General features: G+C 39.7%; 1 protein-coding gene and 1 non-coding gene across 4 annotated transcripts in view; both read left to right on the top strand.

Annotated features, from left to right (window-relative positions):
- Window positions 1-242: 242 nt before the first annotated feature.
- On the top strand, window positions 243-336 carry trnai-uau (transfer RNA isoleucine (anticodon UAU)). Its single transcript has 2 exons — window positions 243-280; window positions 301-336. It is a non-coding gene; the product is annotated as a tRNA-Ile (tRNA).
- A 6,197-nt stretch (window positions 337-6,533) lies between these two features.
- Window positions 6,534-19,615, top strand: part of ppm1bb (protein phosphatase, Mg2+/Mn2+ dependent, 1Bb) — a 44,804-nt gene continuing 31,722 nt past the window's right edge. For all 3 annotated transcript variants that reach the window (XM_034106896.2, XM_034106895.2, XM_034106898.2), the window contains exon 1: window positions 6,534-6,914. The gene's annotated coding sequence lies outside the window, so the exon portion shown is untranslated. The remainder of the gene's footprint in view (window positions 6,915-19,615) is intronic.

Raw genomic sequence — 19,615 nt, 5'->3', positions numbered from 1 at the left:
GAAGTTGAAATTCGGAGCTTTGTGAGAGGTGCCTGAACGCAGCATTCTGTGCTGGACTCTGAGTGACCACAGTCACCACATGCACCCTGGGAAGTTCTCACACGCTTTCTTCATTACTTGCACCACTTTTCAATACGACTATCAGCCCAAATAAAAAAACAGTTAATCGAAATCTTATATGTTTGTTTGTCACCGGCGCTCGTGTCATTCTTGAATCGAATTATTAGCCGATTACCGCCGAAGCTCCAGTGGCGCAATCGGTTAGCGCGCGGTACTTATATGACAGTATTCTGCAGAGCAATGCCGAGGTTGTGAGTTCGAGCCTCACCTGGAGCACAGTTTTTGGATTGACCCTCACCTGGTTAAAATGGGACGTCGCATATAAAATACGTCACACAGTGATCCCCCACAACAACCGGGGTACTTCGAAGTAGTGCTATTTCTCCAAATACACACAAGAAAAGCTTCTTAGTTCCTGACAACAGGTGTGTTTACATGAAGTAACTGTGGACGTGTTGAATTACTGAATAGTTTGGACGTTACGTCGTACAAAGGGCTGATCTGGCAAGTTATTTAATCAGAACCTGAAGTTATAAATTATAAGATAAGATAAAAGAGGTAGAGTATATGTAACTACAAATAAAATGAAGTGAAAATAGAAAATAGGCTACATAACGAGATTACAAAGCAAAAGTGACAGTGTCGTAAACAATTATTAAGTCATTCAACTTGAACTCGTGTTTGTCTCTATTATTATTATTATTATTATTATTATGATTACTACGTAGACGTAGTACATAATGTAAAAGAAGACAGATTAACACAGTATTACACAATACAATAGGCTATAATATGGTATGGGATATAATATATATATATTATGTTAACATGTAGTTATATACTATAACATAACAAAACGTTAAACATAACATAATTATATAACAATAAATATATTATAATACCCATATATTGAATATATTAAGTTACATTTAATCAATGGATGAAGGACCAAGTACTTATTATTCTCCTTCTTAATTTAATTTATTGTAATTATTATTAGTTAAACGAACGATCTTTAATGATATAAAAAGGTACTCATGTCAACTGTACTCTACCGCGATCTTCTCAGTTGTGCTGAACAATAGCTCCCCCTGCTGGCCGACAGTCAAAACTGCGACTATTGTAAACGTCTTCATTCTTACCACTAGAGGGCGGTATAACTGCGCTGAACAGAGTCCCGGAGCTCTAAATAAGTATTTCTATCTAGAGGTGCGTGCATTTATGTTCCTCATAAACATTTGGAAGGGTGACTGTGCACAACCATTTTTGAATAGTCCACCTCCTGTCATTCTTACAATAATTTGTATTCATAAATCTATTTATTGACTATCTGTGTGTCCTCAGAGTCAAAACTAAAGATGCAGCGTTTAGTTTCTATGCACCATATATTTGCAACAAATCCCAGAAAAAATGCAGGTTGGCTGCAACTATAGCTTTTCTGTCTGCTGCTGCCTTTTATTGAATCAAATAAAAATGAATTTCTCACACTGCACTCTTACTGTTATTCTGTATTTAGTTTGTTTTAAATGTCCATTTTCTGTGGCCTTTGGCGACAGTTTTCAACTGCATTTGAATATCATTTTGTGGTGTACCTTATTTTTATTTTTGTATTTCATTGTTTTACAAAGGCAATTTGTATTTCCTTATTGCTGATATGTGCTATAAACAAACTTGCTTTGCCTTGACAAGTGGCATTTTAAATTGAGCCATTCAGAAATATTTTATCCTGGCAATCCTTTGAAGAACCTCTACATTGTGCTCATTTTATCATTGCATCTTAACATCTGTTAACTCAAACCATCAATCTTTTTTAAACATGATGTATTTCACTGTACATGACTGTAACATGCTGTATAGGCCTGTCTGTGTATTTGGACGTGTGTTGTGTGTGCTCTGTGTGAGTGTTTGTGTGCAGGTCTGTCACTCTAAGCCCTCTAAAGCTGGGAATGAACAAGCAGAAGATTGGAGTAATGATGTGACCCAGATGTCCCGGGTGCAGATCTCCAGGCTGAAAATGAGAGTGCAGATCAGGGTCTTGTACCTCCCCCCCCCCCCCCACCCTTCTATCCAGCCTGGGACACAATCACAAAGTATTTAACAGCAGGGAATATGTGTGTATGTTTGCAAGAAAGTGCTTATCATTTGAGGGAATGTTGTAGTGTGTGTGTGTGTGTGTGTGTGTGTGTGTGTGTGTGTGTGTGTGTGTGTGTGTGTGTGTGTGTGTGTGTGTGTGTTTAAGCTCTTCCAGATCCATGTAAACACGAGGGATCAGATTTTGGAGTGTGTGCCACTTGTTCTTGGTGTTCCGGATTAAACAAAACTGTTTTTTAATTTACTCTCCTCAGCTGCCTCCATAAGAAGCTAAAGCCTTGCATCACCCCACCAGAGACCCCCACGACCCCACCCCACAGCTCCTCCTCCCCTCCCCCCTCACCCTGAGGTGACCAGGTGGCTGAACAATCACACGCAACACCCTGACAGTACAGGCTCAGTGGGCCACTTTATTCAATGAGGAGTGACGCATCTGTACGTGTGGAAATATGTGTGTGTGTGTGTGTGTGTGTGTGTGTGTGTGTGTGTGTGTGTGTGTCAGTTTGAGGGATTGAGGGGAAACGGGACAAAAGACTGAGAGTTTAATATTAGGGATAAGCTGCGATTGAACATCCTGATCAGAGCAGAATGATCAAATTCTGCCAGTGATAATCCCCCATCTTGGAAAAATTAAATACCACTCGGCTGCTCACTCACACTCGCTTACACACACACATACACACAGTATTTAAGCAGGGTATTAATCTGACCTGTGTCTCATAACCCTGCTTGGTTCCTTGGGGAACTGTTCTGATATCTGATGAGTTTTTCATTAACAAGACACAAGCCTAATCCTGAGGGAAGACCACAAAATGACAACGGATAAACCCAGCTTTCCCCTAAAAGACACACGCACGCACGCACACACGCACGCACGCACGCACGCACACACACACACACACACACACACACACAGATCTAACTAGACATCTTTATACACATATTTACACTCATGTTTATGCTTTAATCCCCTAATCCCAGTTTTTTTCCCTCCAACCTACATTTTTTTTCTTTGCACGTCTTTGTTATTCTAATGAATGACATATCTTTATTCATAATGTGTGGAGAAGAAAGAGATCTACCAACGTATCCATTATTTCTGCTGATTTAAATACAAAAGCCCTTGTACTGTAGATTAAAGGGTTCATAACACTTGCAAAGATTCTGCCTGATTGTCTAAGGGTTTATCTTTTTGGAAAGGCCTTATTTGAGAGGGCATAGCCTCCATGGCTGCATCACACTGTTGCTCCTGATTTCCATCCAAGAACCAAGTGTGTGTAAAAATGTAGCGACCTGGTGCAAAACCGTAAGCGTGAGAAAGCTAAAAAAATGGTGCAGACAGTTGTAAAAAAAAAAACTAAGCAAAGAGGGAATATGTGGCTTCCTTCAACTGCTGGTGAGTGCCAGAAACATTGTCTTTGTGCTCTAAGATTGTAGAATAATTGCCCATAGAGTTTTGTTTTCACCTCACATCTTACTTCACAAAAACCTCTACCTTTAACTTTTCATCACAAAACAATATTTTTTAGTTGCCCATGTTTTGTACTGTATCTTGGAGAGTTTATCCTCATCCAAGCAGCAAGGTGCTCCAACTGTGAGTTATGCTAAATGTTTTATGGAGAAAATGAGTTTTTTAACCAGGTACTCCTGAAGGAGATCCTTACATTCCCTAACTCCAACATTGGATAACTTTTTGACGCTGTGAGATGTCTAAATTAATATCGCTCAAGATGAGACCAGACAGTGCTCATTCAAAACAAGTACTAATTATGTCCGGTAATGCAGCCCTTTGACATATGTTGGTTATTGAATCCTTTATTTCCATGAAAAACGTCCTTATTGTTCCCAAAGTTATTGTATGCTATATGGTGCAATGGAAGAGGAAACAAGTGCATTGAACTTATATTTCTCTGGTTCAAACTGAAGTTGTATCTGTTGCATGCCCTATCCCCCGATACACACTCCCATTTTCTATAGTCTATGCTGAAATACTACCTTGACCCAGACGGAAGTTCCATATTGTGCCTGTTGGTAATCAAGCCTTGGGTACAGTGTACGTTTTCAGATGTGTGTGGTGGCATGCAGGCGTGCATACCGGTTCCCGGTATTACCGAAATACCGGTTACTGGCGCCTACGGTATATCGTACCGAAATCAGATCCGGTTTTTGATACCCTTATAAAAGTGAGGCGTATAATATCCTTAAACTCGCGCCCAAACCGTCGGAATTACGATGTCAATTTCGCAGTGAAACTCCGCAAATGAGTCACTTTAGAAAATCTAAAGTGTGGCTGCATATGACTGCCAGTCTGATCGTGGGGTCTGTAACCACTGCAAGAAGTTTATTTCTGGGAAAGGTGGCAACACATCCAACCTCCAACCAATGCTATCTCGTATGGCAACCAAGTACCTTTGTGTTCAGGGAAGCAGCGTGCCAAGCGAGAGAGTGTTCAGTTCAGCAGGTGATATCCTACGCTGTGAAAGGGCCCGTTTGGATCCAGAGAGCAGATATGCTCATCTTCTTGGAGATGAATGCACAAAACTGAACTGTGGTGGGATTTGTTTTCTTTCATCAGGCAAATGTTGATTTTAATGATGCTATTTGTTTTATGTGCAATGCTGAGATCTCATGATCCTTTATGTGTTCTCTGGTCAGTCGAATCTCAGGTTGAATATTGATTATACTGGTGCTATTTTCTTTTTCCATTGACAAGATGTACTATTCACACCTGATGGTTGTTATAAATGATATTGCAGAATCTGTTTTCTTCATAGATAACGTGTTTTTCATTGTTTGTTCAGTACTAAAAGGTCCAAGTCCCACAATTGAATTTAATATTAATTTGACATGTTAACTATATCATAAAGCGCTTCATGGGAGTAATTGCTGGATGATTACATTTTTCCCTGATGCAACATGAAAGTATCACGATATGTATCGGTTGAGTATCGGTATCGTAAAAAGGGCAACGATATGCAACCCTATGGCATGATTACGTTTGAGATGCTTCCAACTTTATCTGCATCCCCCCTGTGGCTTTAACTGTACCAGCTGACCAGATGATCCAGTGGAGCCAATGTTCACAACTGTCGCAAGTTGTGACAGACATAGAAGCTGCACATTGAAAACACAATAAGCTATTGAAAAATATACAGTAAAGAAGTTACTTTTGAGAAGCTGGAAACCAGTACAATCAAGACTTTATGAGTGACCAATAGCCTATATGATTTGGAGGAGGGTCGAAAAGACTCGATGCATAATTTTGGAGAAGGTGATATTCTCTTAAAATGAATTGTTCTCCAAGTTGTCAAAGTAAAAGGTGATGTCATTCAAAGCACTGTTTTGTCGAGTACTAAACTCAAAGATAATTAGTTTATGATATGAAACAATTAAAAGCATTGGAAAGACTGAAAACAGCATTTTCTGTCATTGTTGCATGAATAATTACTTTCACAACTATTCACGCAATTATTTGTTGGTGATTATCTTATTGATATGTCGATTTAATCTTTGCAGCTCTACAGTCAACCATAGGTGTTTGAACCTATTGAGCTGCTAAACAAAAAGACAGCAGTACTTTACAGTAAAAACAACTCAAGAAATATGCCACATCCTAATTTAATTCCTAAAGTTTTATTTAAATGAGCTTCACAATAGATCCCTGAACGGGGTTAAATCATGTAGTAAATTTATGGAAATGTGTTGGTACTTGAAGATAAAATTGATCCTTCAATTTCTAAACATCCTTGTCATCATAATTTATATTTAATAATATTTCTTCCCTTGTGAGGTAAAGACAAATCATATTTGATTAATCATTCAAACGTGCCTTGACAATATTTGGGTTACAGGGAAGGGAGTGTGGGAAACATACATCATTTCTAAAGAAATGACAGTACAATTGAACAATACTTGCTTCTGTTGGAGCCTCTCACTGGAGCCCTTTATGCACCCCTGCTGTACTTTCATTAGGGTTGCGATTGTTATTTTTTCCGGGGCACACGTGAGTGTGGTGACTTCAAAATATGTAGAGCATGATTGTGATAAAGTATTTTAATCTCAACCGTGCAACCTTTGATTTTATTTCTATTTGTATTCTCTAGATACCGATTGCAGTTGATCTACTTCCACCACAGCGTTGAATGTTTTTATTTCAAGACTGACCCCGCCTATCTAGACTTGCTTCAGCGTAAGCCAAAATACGTTACGAGTGTCTTCTACATTATCGAGTGCATCATAGAACTTCGGTAATAGACCAATGAGAATCTAGTATGGCACAGGGGCAGAGCTAATTGACAGAAGAAGCAGCCAATTAACAGACGTTTCGCCCTGACGTTGTAACCAATCACCAAGCATATGCCAAAAATAACACCTCCTCTTGTTCAGCACCCAAAGTCGAAGGATAGCTCTGGCCTTTCAATTGAAGAAAGTGCTAGATTTGTCAGTGTTGAATAATATAACCAATTTTCAGTGTCCATATTTGTTTTGGATCGATCGGAATAGTCTTCATTTTATGTGAGAGACAGAACTGGCGTCAAACATGCGTAAAAATCAACGCTGTCCAAGCAGGGAACCACCGAGAAAGGAATTATCGCCGCTCATCTGAGGCCAATCTCGATTATTTTTGTCAAATAAGGAAACATAACATAGCTAGCTAGCGAACGTTAGCTTCGTAGATAGCTAGGTAACCGACATATCTTCACACAAAAGCAGAATCCAGCAGATAATCAAGATTGGATCTACATTCGCAACAGCAGGAAAACGTAAGTAGCATGCTAGTATGTGCGCTAACGTCATTAGCTTGAGTTTGACAAGCTGGGGAATTGCGTTGGCACCAACGACAGCTAACTGTTAAGTTAACATTAGCAAGTCAGCTAACGTTAGCTCATATCAACACACTAGCAAACTAGGCCTTTCCGTAGAGGGAGCAGTGTTAGGTGGAATTGAGTTCAGCATGTGGTTAGTGGATTGGTATTTAAGACATAAACGCATTTCCAAAAACAATCAAACGGTTCATGCAACATATATCGTGTTGTGCAATAACGTTTGTGTTGAATCAAACAATTGTCCAAATAAAACCTGACTTATCATCTGAAGTTACAAAGTAACTTGGATAACGTTAGCGCCAAGGCTTGTGAGGCAATTTTGAATGAAGCAAATTTAGAGTAAACATATTTGTTAACAGTTAAACGACATGTTGGCCTCCAGTGTTTAGTCTGGTCCCAAACGAGCTAATCTAGCATGGTGTAGGCTACACTAGCTATAACCAGCTAATGACAGTTTAGCGGACTTTGTCATATGGGTGTCAATGGTTAGCTATGTGATGTTAGCTTGGCCGTGTAATGGTATTTCTGACGATATAACAGTATATTTAAACAAGCGCACAGCCACAAACTGATGTGAGAACTATTTATTTCATTATGTACCCAAATAGCGATACTAACGTCCACAATTTAGCGTTAAAATGTATGAACAGACTGCATTCAATGCCAGTTGGATAGCTAACTTACTGTATGTTCTGTTGTGTATGCAGTGACCTTAGAGGGTAATTATAACCGAAGCCCCCCTTGTACGTCTAGTATCTTTGTTGAAGCCCGTGAAATCAGTCCGTACATATTCAATATAATCTAAGCAGATAACAAGTCATTTGAGTCACAAGCTGCTGGTAAGGTGTTTACAACCAGTCATGTTTTACTGCGGCAGCAGCACTGCTCCTCCCAACACTTGAGCCCTTCTCTACTGCTCATTATTTACCTATAATATAGAATATTAAATTGTTTACTTAGGTAAATAACAGTTCAGTTGGTATTGTAAAGCCGGAAAACTGTCTATAACAGCGACATTATAATAACAAGAGAATGGAAACTAAACATACATACATATATAATTAGCTACTACTATTTATAGTTTCTACTATGTTTAAACTGTTACCATTGTTTTGCATTTGAACTGGTCAAGAATAGCTGTACTGTTCAAAGTTTGTTATGTATGCCTCAGTTGCCATAAACATATAGCAATAGATATAGCTGTACCATCAGTCCACTGATGATACACAGTAACCACTTTATATGTTTATGTCTTTGGGAAATATACATATATTGCTTATATGCTATGCTCTATTAGGGAGGGGTGGGTCCATAGGCACAGGACAGCAGGGTTTGTCCTGAACATTAATATATATTATATATATATATTAATATATATATTATATATATATATATATATATATTAATATATATATATAATTATCATATCATGAGAGAGAGAGCAGAAATGCCACAAGCAATGCAAAAAGTTCTCCTTCAACGTAATTTCTTTACAGTTGGAACATTTGATATGACCTTAGATGATCAAGCCATTTTAAATGTTTCTAGTAGAGTAGATATGTCCTATAAGCTAAGGCTTATGATACATTAGCATTCATCATCAATTGTGCATTGTGCAGAGTTGAAATGTAGCCTCGCAGTCACCCTACTCACCTTCTCTAGTATATCAGATGGTGACAAGGTGCACAGGTGACCCTGTATAAATATGACATCACTTGGTGTTGGGCTTGTGCCCTACATGCTAGATACGGGAGGAGTTAAATAGCTGATAATCTTATCTGAGTCAGCAGTCGGTGTGTAAAGACTGAGGAGCAGATGGAACACAGTGTCAGTATGAGACTGAGACACTCAACAAGCTCATTTTAGAGTTTGACGGATCTTAAATGCTGTGACTTATGGAACATTGTCTCTCAAGATGCCTTAAAAATAATGTAAATCACAATATGAGCCCACATTGGTACAAATATTCTCACTGACAAGCTAATTTAACCATTTGAATTGGAATTCATTGGTCTCATTTGCTAATGTGGGTTATTGTGTTAGGGTAAGAAGAACATATCAACATGAAGGCAATTGTGTAACTTGGAATATCAACTTTTGCATTGGAGTAGTTCACAGTTTCAAGCTTATCAAATATGTTGTGCTTTTCCTGTCTACAATGGTAAACTTACTGAATAATACCTTTATGGTTTTTGACCAGACAAACAAGACATTCAGATTACCAAGTCACAAAACGTGTCATTGAATTTGTCACAGGGAAGGGAAGGATCCATCAATAATGAAAATAATTATTCTTGCAGACCTAATATATAGTTGCCCTCAGCAACTTCATATGCACTGCTGTGGTTTATGGATACCTGTTCTTAAATATTTGTTATTTAGAAGTTGTAATGATTTAGTTTCTACTTAGTATCTTGATAAAACGGATTATGTGTAAACTGCTGCCAGGATTGTAGCTGAACTGTTTCTTCTTAAAAATCCAGACAACACAGAACCATCAAATGCGCAATTGCCTCTATAACTGAAACAATTAGTCTAGTAATTGATGAGTCACTCCTCAGAAAATAATCTGCAACAAATTTGATCAATTAATCAATACTTTTTTTTAAATCAACGTATTTGCACATATCTGCTGGTCTCGGCTTCTCAAATATGAATGTATGCTGCTTTTCTATTGTTTATGCCATTGGAAATGTATTATCCTTGGGTTTCTAAGCTTTGGTCTGTCAAAACAAGATATTTTAAGTTTACTCTCAGACCTTGTGATGAGCCTGGACTAAATGTCAAAAATAATACTAATCATACAAATAATCATCAGCTGCCGCCCTTGTTGTCTCTCCCGTCGTGTCGTGCCATGTCAGACAAGTAAGTTGGTTCCTCCACTCTCTTGGCAGATGAGTGGCCCTTCAGATCTTATCTGTTGTGAATTACAAAAGTGAAATTAAGTTCCATTACTGTGTTTCCCCTAGGATGGAGTCATAGCAGCGGTGCTAAGGCACGTGGGCCCAGCATAATGTGAGCGCGGTAGGGCTGTACCCGAATATTCGACTATTCGAATATTCGTTCGTTGGCCAACTATTCGGGTTTCAATTTCATTATTCGGATATTCGTTTTTTTATTTAAAAAAAAAAAAAAAAAAAAAAAATTAAACTAATTTTTTTTCCATTTTTTTTATATATTTTTCTAAATGTATGCTATTAATAAAGGCGAATTGCCATATTCTTATACTATATTTATACTTTTGAATTGCACTGTTAAAATGCGGAAATATGTACAATCATTCACTGTTCACAGTCACGAACGCAAACGGCACGCTTCACCTCTCTTCACCTCGTTTCACCCATAAAATGCCGAATACTTCAGCTGTGTGGGACCATTTTAAATTGGATGACGGTAAAAAGAAGGCAGTGTGCCAAATATGTGATAAGAAACTGGCCTACCACGGTGGCACAACAACTCTGAAAAGTCACCTGGATGCTGTAAGTAGTAGCCTAGCTTAGCTTAGCTGTTGTGAAGTTGCCATGATGAAGCTGCTTTATCCGCCGTTTAAACAGTAACGTTAAACATGATAAAAACGTGCACTTACTTTGCTTGGAAAATAGTTGCAAGCAAGCAACCGAATTGTTTTTTAATTTTATCAGAATAGTGAAAATAATAGGAGTAATGTGGGAACATCTGGGGCTAAGGCAATTATTGGCATAAAGTTGAGTAGCTCAGCCTAATAATAAATTGTGTCCATAGGTGCATCCCCACGCATCCCAGCCATCAACATCCTCAAAAATACAGCAGACCCTACAGTTCCAAAAACCGATAACGGAGAAAAGAAAGATAGAGATAACAGATGCCATAGTAGATTTCATCGCTATGGATATGAGACCCATTTACATAGTCGAAGGCGAAGGCTTCAGAAAATTAATGAAGAAGATGGAGCCCGGCTACACTGTCCCCAAACGCTCCAGTATTTTAGATGCCATGTCTCTGAAGTACAGCGATCACCGAGACCAAATTGTAACTCAGATTGAAAACTCAACTGCCGTAAATTTTACAACGGACATTTGGACCTCGGTGCGTATGGAGGCGTATATGGCTGTCACCTGTCATTTCATAACTCGGGAGTGGAAACTCTGTAACTTTGTTTTGGAAACCAAAGTAATGGAAGTAAACCATACGGGAGTAAATATTGCAGAACAGCTTGGAGAAGTGGCGGACGCCTTTGCCATTCCGAATTATAAGCGAGTAGCCGTTGTCCACGACAATGCCAGCAACATGAAGCTGGCAGCTGAAATATGTGTTTTGTATCTTTGTTTGACTGTTCAGGTTGTAAAATGTTATAGACGGAATGTGGAACCAGATGTGGTCCCCGGGTGCTGCGCTGGGTTAAATGCAGAGGACACATTTAGTTTTAATGTTTGCGAGTACTGAGACAATAAATACATATAAATCGTAATAGTATGCTCTTTCTGCGCTTCTGCTTAACAGCGTGTTGTCAGGTGTCTCGGATTCGGAGCATGTTATGAAACCTTTTGGGGAAAAAAAAAAATGTATTAAAAAAAAAATACAAATCTCTCCGCACCGAATATTCGCTGCTGATTACTACCGAATATCCGGAGCCCGAAAAATGGTATTCGGGACAGCCCTAGAGCGCGGAGCGCGTGGAATTTGTTTGTGCGAAGTGCGCCCCGCCGATTTGTTTCTATGAGTCTGCCAGCACAAGAAAGGCCCTTGAGACCTAGTACCAGGGCCGGTTCTAGCCAATTTGCTGCCTTAGGCGAGATTTTATATATAAAGGTTAAATGAAAAATCTCTACAAAAGACAAATGCACTACAAAAACAGAAACTTATTGACATAGGTCATATACGTACAAATGGCTTCAAATGTATTCAGTAGGGATGCACGATATTGGTTTTTTGAAACCGATACCGATAACTTCCTGCTTCTCAAGACCGATAATAAAAAAAAATGTACGCCACTAATTATTTTAACGCATGTGTATTTTTTTTTCCTTGGCCGCCCCGTAGTTTCAGAGCGCATCGAGTTTAAAATACCATCTACAAGCTGATGCTGACAGCCCCGCTCCTGCCGCCCGCTTGTGGCAGACCACACTTCCACGCTCACCGGCAGGCCACCTGGAGGACCGGGAGGGTGTGTGTATGTGTGGCCCGAGCGAGCGAGAGAGAGACCTTACGTGCATTGTTGTTGTTAGCATCTGGTGCGAGCTAGCTGCGCTAACGGATATAAGGAGCTGTTTAAATGAAAACAGAGGAGCGACATTTCGCCACAACTGCGCGGAGCACTTGACTTTATGCAGGAAGCCAGACAGTGGGACATTGTACGAAAAAAGTCAGCAAACTCGGCACGGATACATGAACATGATTGCAGCTTCCAGGCAGCTCCGGTTCGAGCATATGCCTTGAGTTGCACATAGCTCCAACGCACGCAAGCACACACACACACACACACACACACACACACACACACACACACACACACACACACACACACACACACACACACACACACACACACACACACACACACACACACACACACACACACACACACACACACACACACACACACACACACACACACACACACACACACACACACACACACACACACACACACACACACACACACACACACACACACACACACACACACACACACACACACACACACACACACACACACACACACACACACACACACACACACACACACACACACACACACACACACACACACACACTTTGTATTGTATTATTGTCTTCGTACGCTTTTAACACACCATCGTAGCGATGGCGATGTTTCAGGTGACTGATCAGGTTCGAAGTATTAGGGAGTGCTGGATTTGTGAAGAACTCCCCTCTTCCTAAACCACTAATACCACAGTACTGGCAAAACGGGAGGAGCCGAGTGAAAAACAAGCGCCCCTCATCCCAATCCACCCACACCTCAGTATTCTTTCTTTTTTTTTAATCCAAAAAATATATTGTATATTATCGGGGCTATTAATACTGGTATCGGGTTTATCGGGATGACGTCATAATTCCTAATATCGAACCGATAATTATCGTGCATCCCTAGTATTCAGTATTGTATGAACATGTTTTAATTGGGGGGTGGATGTCACATCCTCTAGGGGGGTCCGGGGGTATGAACCTAAAACACACATATGAAAAAGATCGGTTTACATTTTAATAATCAAATAAGTATGTGAACATAACCAATAACCTACCATAGCCAATAACAAATAAATGTGACTTATTTTATTTTTGTTGTTCATTTATATCTTCTTTTACCTTAACATTTATTTATTTATTTATGCATATTTTTGTATCTCTCCAACTTTAAACGATATTTTTGGTTCACTGTCCTATAGTATACATTGGAATGATTTCAAACCTGTTTTTATTTATCCTAATAATTATAAAGGAGTGCCTTGGAAATATGTGTTTACACAATTTGTAAACACATATTTGATTGAGACCCACTGAGATAACTTAGACTAAAATAACTATCTAAACACTCAAGAGTCCCTAACCTCACCTGAGCTGTTTATCTCTCTCAGTCTGAGAGCAGAGGACTCTCCCTCCACCTTGTTGTTGAAACAGCTCCTTATGTCTTTTAGAGCGGCTAGCTAACCAAATGCTAACAACAAAAATACAAGTAACAGGTGCGTGCTCTCTCTATCTCTCTTTCTCTCTCTCTCTCTCTCTCTCTCTCTCTCTCTCTCTCTCTCTCTCTCTCTCTCTCTCTCTCTCTCTCTCTCTCTCTCTCTCTCTCGTGCCATACATACACACACCCTCCCGAGCTTGAATGACACAGAGACCAATCGAGGGCTTTGATTTATGATCGGTATTTAATTTTTTTTATTTAACCAGATAAAAAGCATTGAGATAAAATCTCATTTGCAATGCAGCAACGTTACACATAACACAAACATATAAAATACAGAGAACATAACTAAGAAAACAAAAGACAAAAAAGCAGTCGCTACATTGTGCACATTAGGACAGTAAGAAAGGTACACTACTTATTACTGCAAGAGCAGCTGGTGGTAAGGACCTCAGACAACTTCAACTTAAAACATTAGAGATGTCCCGATCCGATCACGTGATCGGGGATCGGAGCTGATCACGTGATTTTTAAAAGATCGGAATCGGGAGAAAAAGATCGGGGATCGGGAATCTTTTTTTTTTTTTTAAATAATTTTATTTAATGTTACAAAACAAAAATGACCATGTTCACGTCTTAAAGTCATCCTGAGGCCTTAGTTTTGGTTTAAAATTACTACTAATTACTATTTAATCGCGATTAATCGCATGATTGTCCATAGTTAATCGCAAAGTGTGTGTGTGTGTGTGTGTGTGTGTGTGTGTGTGTGTGTGTGTGTGTGTGTGTGTGTGTGTGTGTGTGTGTGTGTGTGTGTGTGTGTGTGTGTGTGTGTGTGTGTGTGTGTGTGTGTGTGTGTGTGTGTGTGTGTGTGTGTGTGTGTGTGTGTGTGTGTGTGTGGTGTGTGTGTGTGTGTGTGTGTGTGTGTGTGTGTGTGTGTGTGTGTGTGTGTGTGTGTGTGTGTGTGTGTGTGTGTGTGTGTGTGTGTGTGTGTGTGTGTGTGTGTGTGTGTGTGTGTGTGTGTGTGTGTGTGTGTGTGTGTGAGGTGATGGATTGTTGGAGCTATATGCAACTCAAGGCATATGCTCGAACGGGAGCTGCCTGGACGCTGCAATCATGTTGCGCGCACTATCCGTGCTTAGTGTGCTGACTTTCGGTACAATGTCCCACTGTCTGGCTACCTGCATAAAGTCAAGTGCTCGGCGAAATGTCGCTCCTGTTTTCATTGAAACAGCTCCTTATATCCGTTAGCGCAGCTAGCTAGCACCAGATGCTAACAACAGCAATACACGTAAGGTATGCCTCGCTCGCTCGTGCCACACCCTCCCGATGGCCAGTCGGTGCCTGCCGGTGAGCGTGGAAGTGTGGTCTGGAACAAGCGGGCGGCAGGAGCGGGGCTGTCAGCATCAGCTTGTAGAATGTATTTTAAACTTGATGCTCTCTGAAACTACGGGGCGGCCGAGGACAAAAAATACACATGCGTTAATCGCGTTAAAATAATTAGTGGCGTTAATTTTTTTTTCCGTTAACTTGACAGCCCTAAAAATTACACAACATTATGTATGTGTTGCTTCTTTTGGGCTTGTTTTCATAGACCTGGTTACTTATTTCTCTCAAATCTGGCAACAGAGTCGGCAGAGCGCAGTGTCTAATAGTAGCAGTAAGCTAACGAGAGGCTACGTTCAGCTGGTGACTCGGGAGTCGTCACAGAGAAAATGTCAGCAGTTTGGAAGTATTATAAAATTGAAAGCGAAGGCAGTGTAACAGCCAGATGCAATGTTTGCAAGAAGGAGGTTCCGCGTGGTACATTCAACACGACCAATCTTATACACCACCTGAGAAACAAACACCAACAACAACACGGCGAGTACACGAGGGCTGTACCCGAATATTCGTTCGTTGGAGTACTATTCGGGTTTCAATTTCGTTATCCGGAAATTCGTTTTGTTTGTTTTTTCATTTTTTCCCCCGTTTTTTTTTTTTCAAATGTATTGAAATCTCCAATATCAAGGTAAGAGCTTGTGCCTCTTCGGGAGGTGCTAACACTTAACCATACACGTTATCGTTTACTTTCTCCGTCTTTATATGTAGATATTACTTTTCTCCGTTAATCTCCGTCACGTTGTTTCCAAAGCAACAACAACTTCCTGTCAACAGCGCTACCTCTCCTTCAAAATAAAAGCATGTCCACAAATAGGAAGCCAAGCCAAATTACACTTAAGACATATACAACTGCAACGAAAGTAACAAACACAATGCGATATCCTTTTCAATTTCAAAGAACACAAATTGGGTTACATTAACAAATAACTATAAAACAACAATACTGTAGAATAACAAAATGAATGCCGTGAATACACCGAAACACACGTGTTGAAGTGGTTCGCTGCTGATTACTATTGAATTGTGTTACTACAGTAAGATGGAAATATAATACTTTGTTTATTCATGTTATGTTAAGCTGCTGTTGTTCATTGCATTATTACTAGACTAGTTAGTCTTAAGGCTAGAATTCTGCACTAAGCCACGTTTTTATTTTATTATTTGTCACTGAATGTGAACTTGTGAAGCTAGTCAAGCTACCTCTTTCCAGTAGTTATTTTTGTTTTGTTACTGCATTATCTGCACTCAATTTGTTTACATGGTTATTTTGTGGTGGACCACTGATAAGCTTTATTTTGTTATGATCCAATGCTGCACAACTGAACTGATCCAATGTTGCTGTGAAAAAAATAAGCTATATCCATGTTGGATAGAATGGATAGTTGGGTACTGTCATTTAAATAAAAAAAATAACCTTAAGGGACAACTTGAATGCTTTTTTTCTTTTTTTTCTCTTAATGCATTGCATAAAGATCGGATCGGGAAAAATCGGTATCGGCAGATTGTCAAAATCAAATGATCGGAATCGGATCGGGAGCAAAAAAAGGAGATCGGGACATCCCTATAAAACATGCTTTTGAGACAAGTGCCCTCAGTTTGAGGCGAGATTGAAGGTCATTCTAAGACCAAGGACCATAATAAAAAAAGACTCCTTTTCCCAGCCTCAGTCCGCACAGCAGGAACCTGGAACCGTATCCAGGCACTGGATCTGAGGTTGTAAGAGTCACATACTGGAGCAAATCTGGCACATATGTACAGTGGAAGCTTACCTAAAATGGCTTTATACATTAATAAAAATCAATGCTGCATCCTACGCATACTAAGTGAGGACCATCCACAGTTAGGCTATACAGTTTGCAATGATGAGTCCTATAGGGTGCATTTGATATATGACCCAGTCTACCAGACTGGGTAGACTGGGTCAAGTTTGGCCAAAACAGTGGGACAGGCAAATCTATAAATGGTATCACCGTAGTCCAGCTGGGACAGGAATAAGCCAGAGACCAACCTTTTACGGGATGAAGTTGAAAAACAACATTTAAGTCTGTAAAGGAAGCCAAGAGTGCATTTCAATTTCTTTGATAAAACTTCAATGTGATGTTTAAAGTTCAGATTACTGTCCAACCAAAAGCCAAGATATTTGTAGGTATCGACGAACTCAACAGAGACGCCATCGAGGGTGTCAATGGAGAGGCAAGAGGACGCTGACTTGGGAGCAAAAAGCATTGCTTTGGTTTTCTTACTGTTCAATAGTAGTTTAGAATCAAGAAGTGTATGCTGCAGCGTGATAAAATTGGATTTTAAATTGGAAACGGCCATATCCAGAGAAGGAGCACATGAGTATACAATAGTGCAGGGGTATTCAACTAAAATTCAACGAGGTCCAGTTAGAGAAAATCTCCCCATGCCAAGGTCCGGAACTTCAAAATGTCTAACTTGCTTTATGAATTAGTGTGATTATATATTGAAATAGCCTGTAGCTTTATCAACGTCTGCATGTAATCAACAACTGACTGCCAAGAAAGTACAATTCAAAAACAACAATATTTATATACATTTTGTCAATTAACATTGAACTACACAGATATACAGTAAAATACTGTGGATATGTGTAATGTTCCTCTCGGGCTGCATTTAAAAATTAAATAGAGAAAATAAATAAAATAGCTTTTGAAAATGTGTGCATCTCAAAAGTGCTTAATTTTAGATAAATAAAATAAAGTGTAGCAGCAGCTTGAGGTTTTCTTTGTTAACCGTTTCACATCATGAATTAACTGTTTCAGACGATTATAGAACAATATCAGTCTTTCTTTACACATCATAACAATTGAACAGTTTTAAAGTTTATCTTTCTTTCCCTCTTATATTGCAGTCCCTCACTCACTTTTTTGTATTCAGTGCGAGAATTGAGCTGGAGCTTGTCCTGCCAGGAGTTTAAATCTGGGCTGAAATGGTGTCAGGGCCATTCTCATACGACCTGCAGGTGCTCATTGGTTAGCCTCGGTTAGCCTGCACTGGAACGATATTTATTTGTTGTGACCTCAGTTCTGACTTGAGAGGGAATGTTTGGTCAAACACTTTGTGTTTTGTCTCATCGTGGTGTTTTGGCACTTTTAATGAACGCCACGGTCTCTGAATAAATGAGACACACTGGCTCTGTGCTCCCAGTGGGCAGGAGGAACATGAATGAGTCCGTCCACTCAGGGTTAAAAGCTCCGTTCTCACTGTCCACTTTCCTCTTCTTGGAGAGCGCCATGTGTAATTATTTGTCTCTCCCTGTCTGCTGCTAACACGCCTGTTCACTCTCCTCTCTGCTTCTCTCCCTGTATCGCTAATTATTCTCTTCACACTTTCCTCTCCGCTTCTCTCTGCCGCGCTCTTGTCTCTTCTTCTGTGTTTCTCTCCCTTTATCGCTCACTCGTCTCTTTCGCCCCCTGTCGGCGGCAGTTAAAAGAGAATCGCCCCGTCAAAATTGAAATCTCCTATTAATGTATTGATTATAGTTTCGGGCCCGTATAGGTCTGTTGCCGACCCCTGCAATAGTGTCATCAGCATACATATGATAGGTAGAAAATTGCATCTGATTACAAATATTGTTTACATATAATAAAAAGAGCAAAGGCCCCAAAATAGATCCCTGTGGAACTCCCTTCTCCAAGGTGTCTGGCTCAGAGACAGTACTACCCAACCTGACGCATTGAGTACGGTCGGTTAGATAACTCTGAAACCAGCAAATGGCATTATGACCGAAACGAGATATCAACATAACATTAGACATAATGTGGTGATCTACAGTGTCAAATGCTTTGGCAAGGTCAATAAACAATGCAACACAAACAGATTTTTTATCCAAAGCAGCCTTAATATCGTCTAAGACTTTCAGACTGGCAGTCACAGTACTGTGCTTTGATCTGAATCCAGATTGCATAGGGTTAAGGATGTTGTGTGAATTTAAAAAAAGTTTTAGCTGAGTAGAAACTAGGGACTCAAGAATCTTTGATAACACAGAAAGATTTGAGATAGGACGATAGTTATTTAACTCAGTGGGATCACCAGCTTTCAAGAGGGGCGATACCACAGCTGGCAGTCTGTGAGTGGACAGGAAGAGATTAAAAATATCAGTTACTGGTTGTGCTATAATCTGAGCTGCAATTTTTAAAAAGAACGGGTCGAGGGCCGTCAGGCCCGGCAGACTTTTTAGGGTCAATTGAATGCAAACCCTGTAAGACTTCAGAGACCGAGAAATAAGCTAAATCAAAAACAGGGGAGTTCATCTCTTGACTAGGGCTGTGAGTATGACCATTTAGAGAGTCTTGACTTTGCTCATCAAAAATGTGACCAGCCTTTTTGAAGTCAGCATTGAAAGCATTAGACATACCACCTGAATCTGAAATAAAAGAATCACTGACCTTCAGTTTTTGTGGGAAACTAGAAACCTTCTTGTTCTGAAGTAATTTAATTGTTTTCCAGAACTTAGAATGGTCATTAAAACAATCAGTGGTTAAGCTCAGATAGTAATCAGCTTTAGCTTTTTTAATAAGGGCTGAACATTTATTTCTGAGGACACGAAAAAGAAGCCAGTCATCACTAGTGTTAGACTTTCTAGCTAAGGACCATTGCTTATTTCTATCATGAA

This window comes from Pseudochaenichthys georgianus, chromosome 19 (assembly GCF_902827115.2).
Source record: "Pseudochaenichthys georgianus chromosome 19, fPseGeo1.2, whole genome shotgun sequence".
Classification (NCBI taxonomy): Eukaryota; Metazoa; Chordata; class Actinopteri; order Perciformes; family Channichthyidae; genus Pseudochaenichthys; species Pseudochaenichthys georgianus.
Note: the sequence above shows the minus strand (reverse complement) of the source record. Positions and strands in the feature narration are given on the sequence as shown.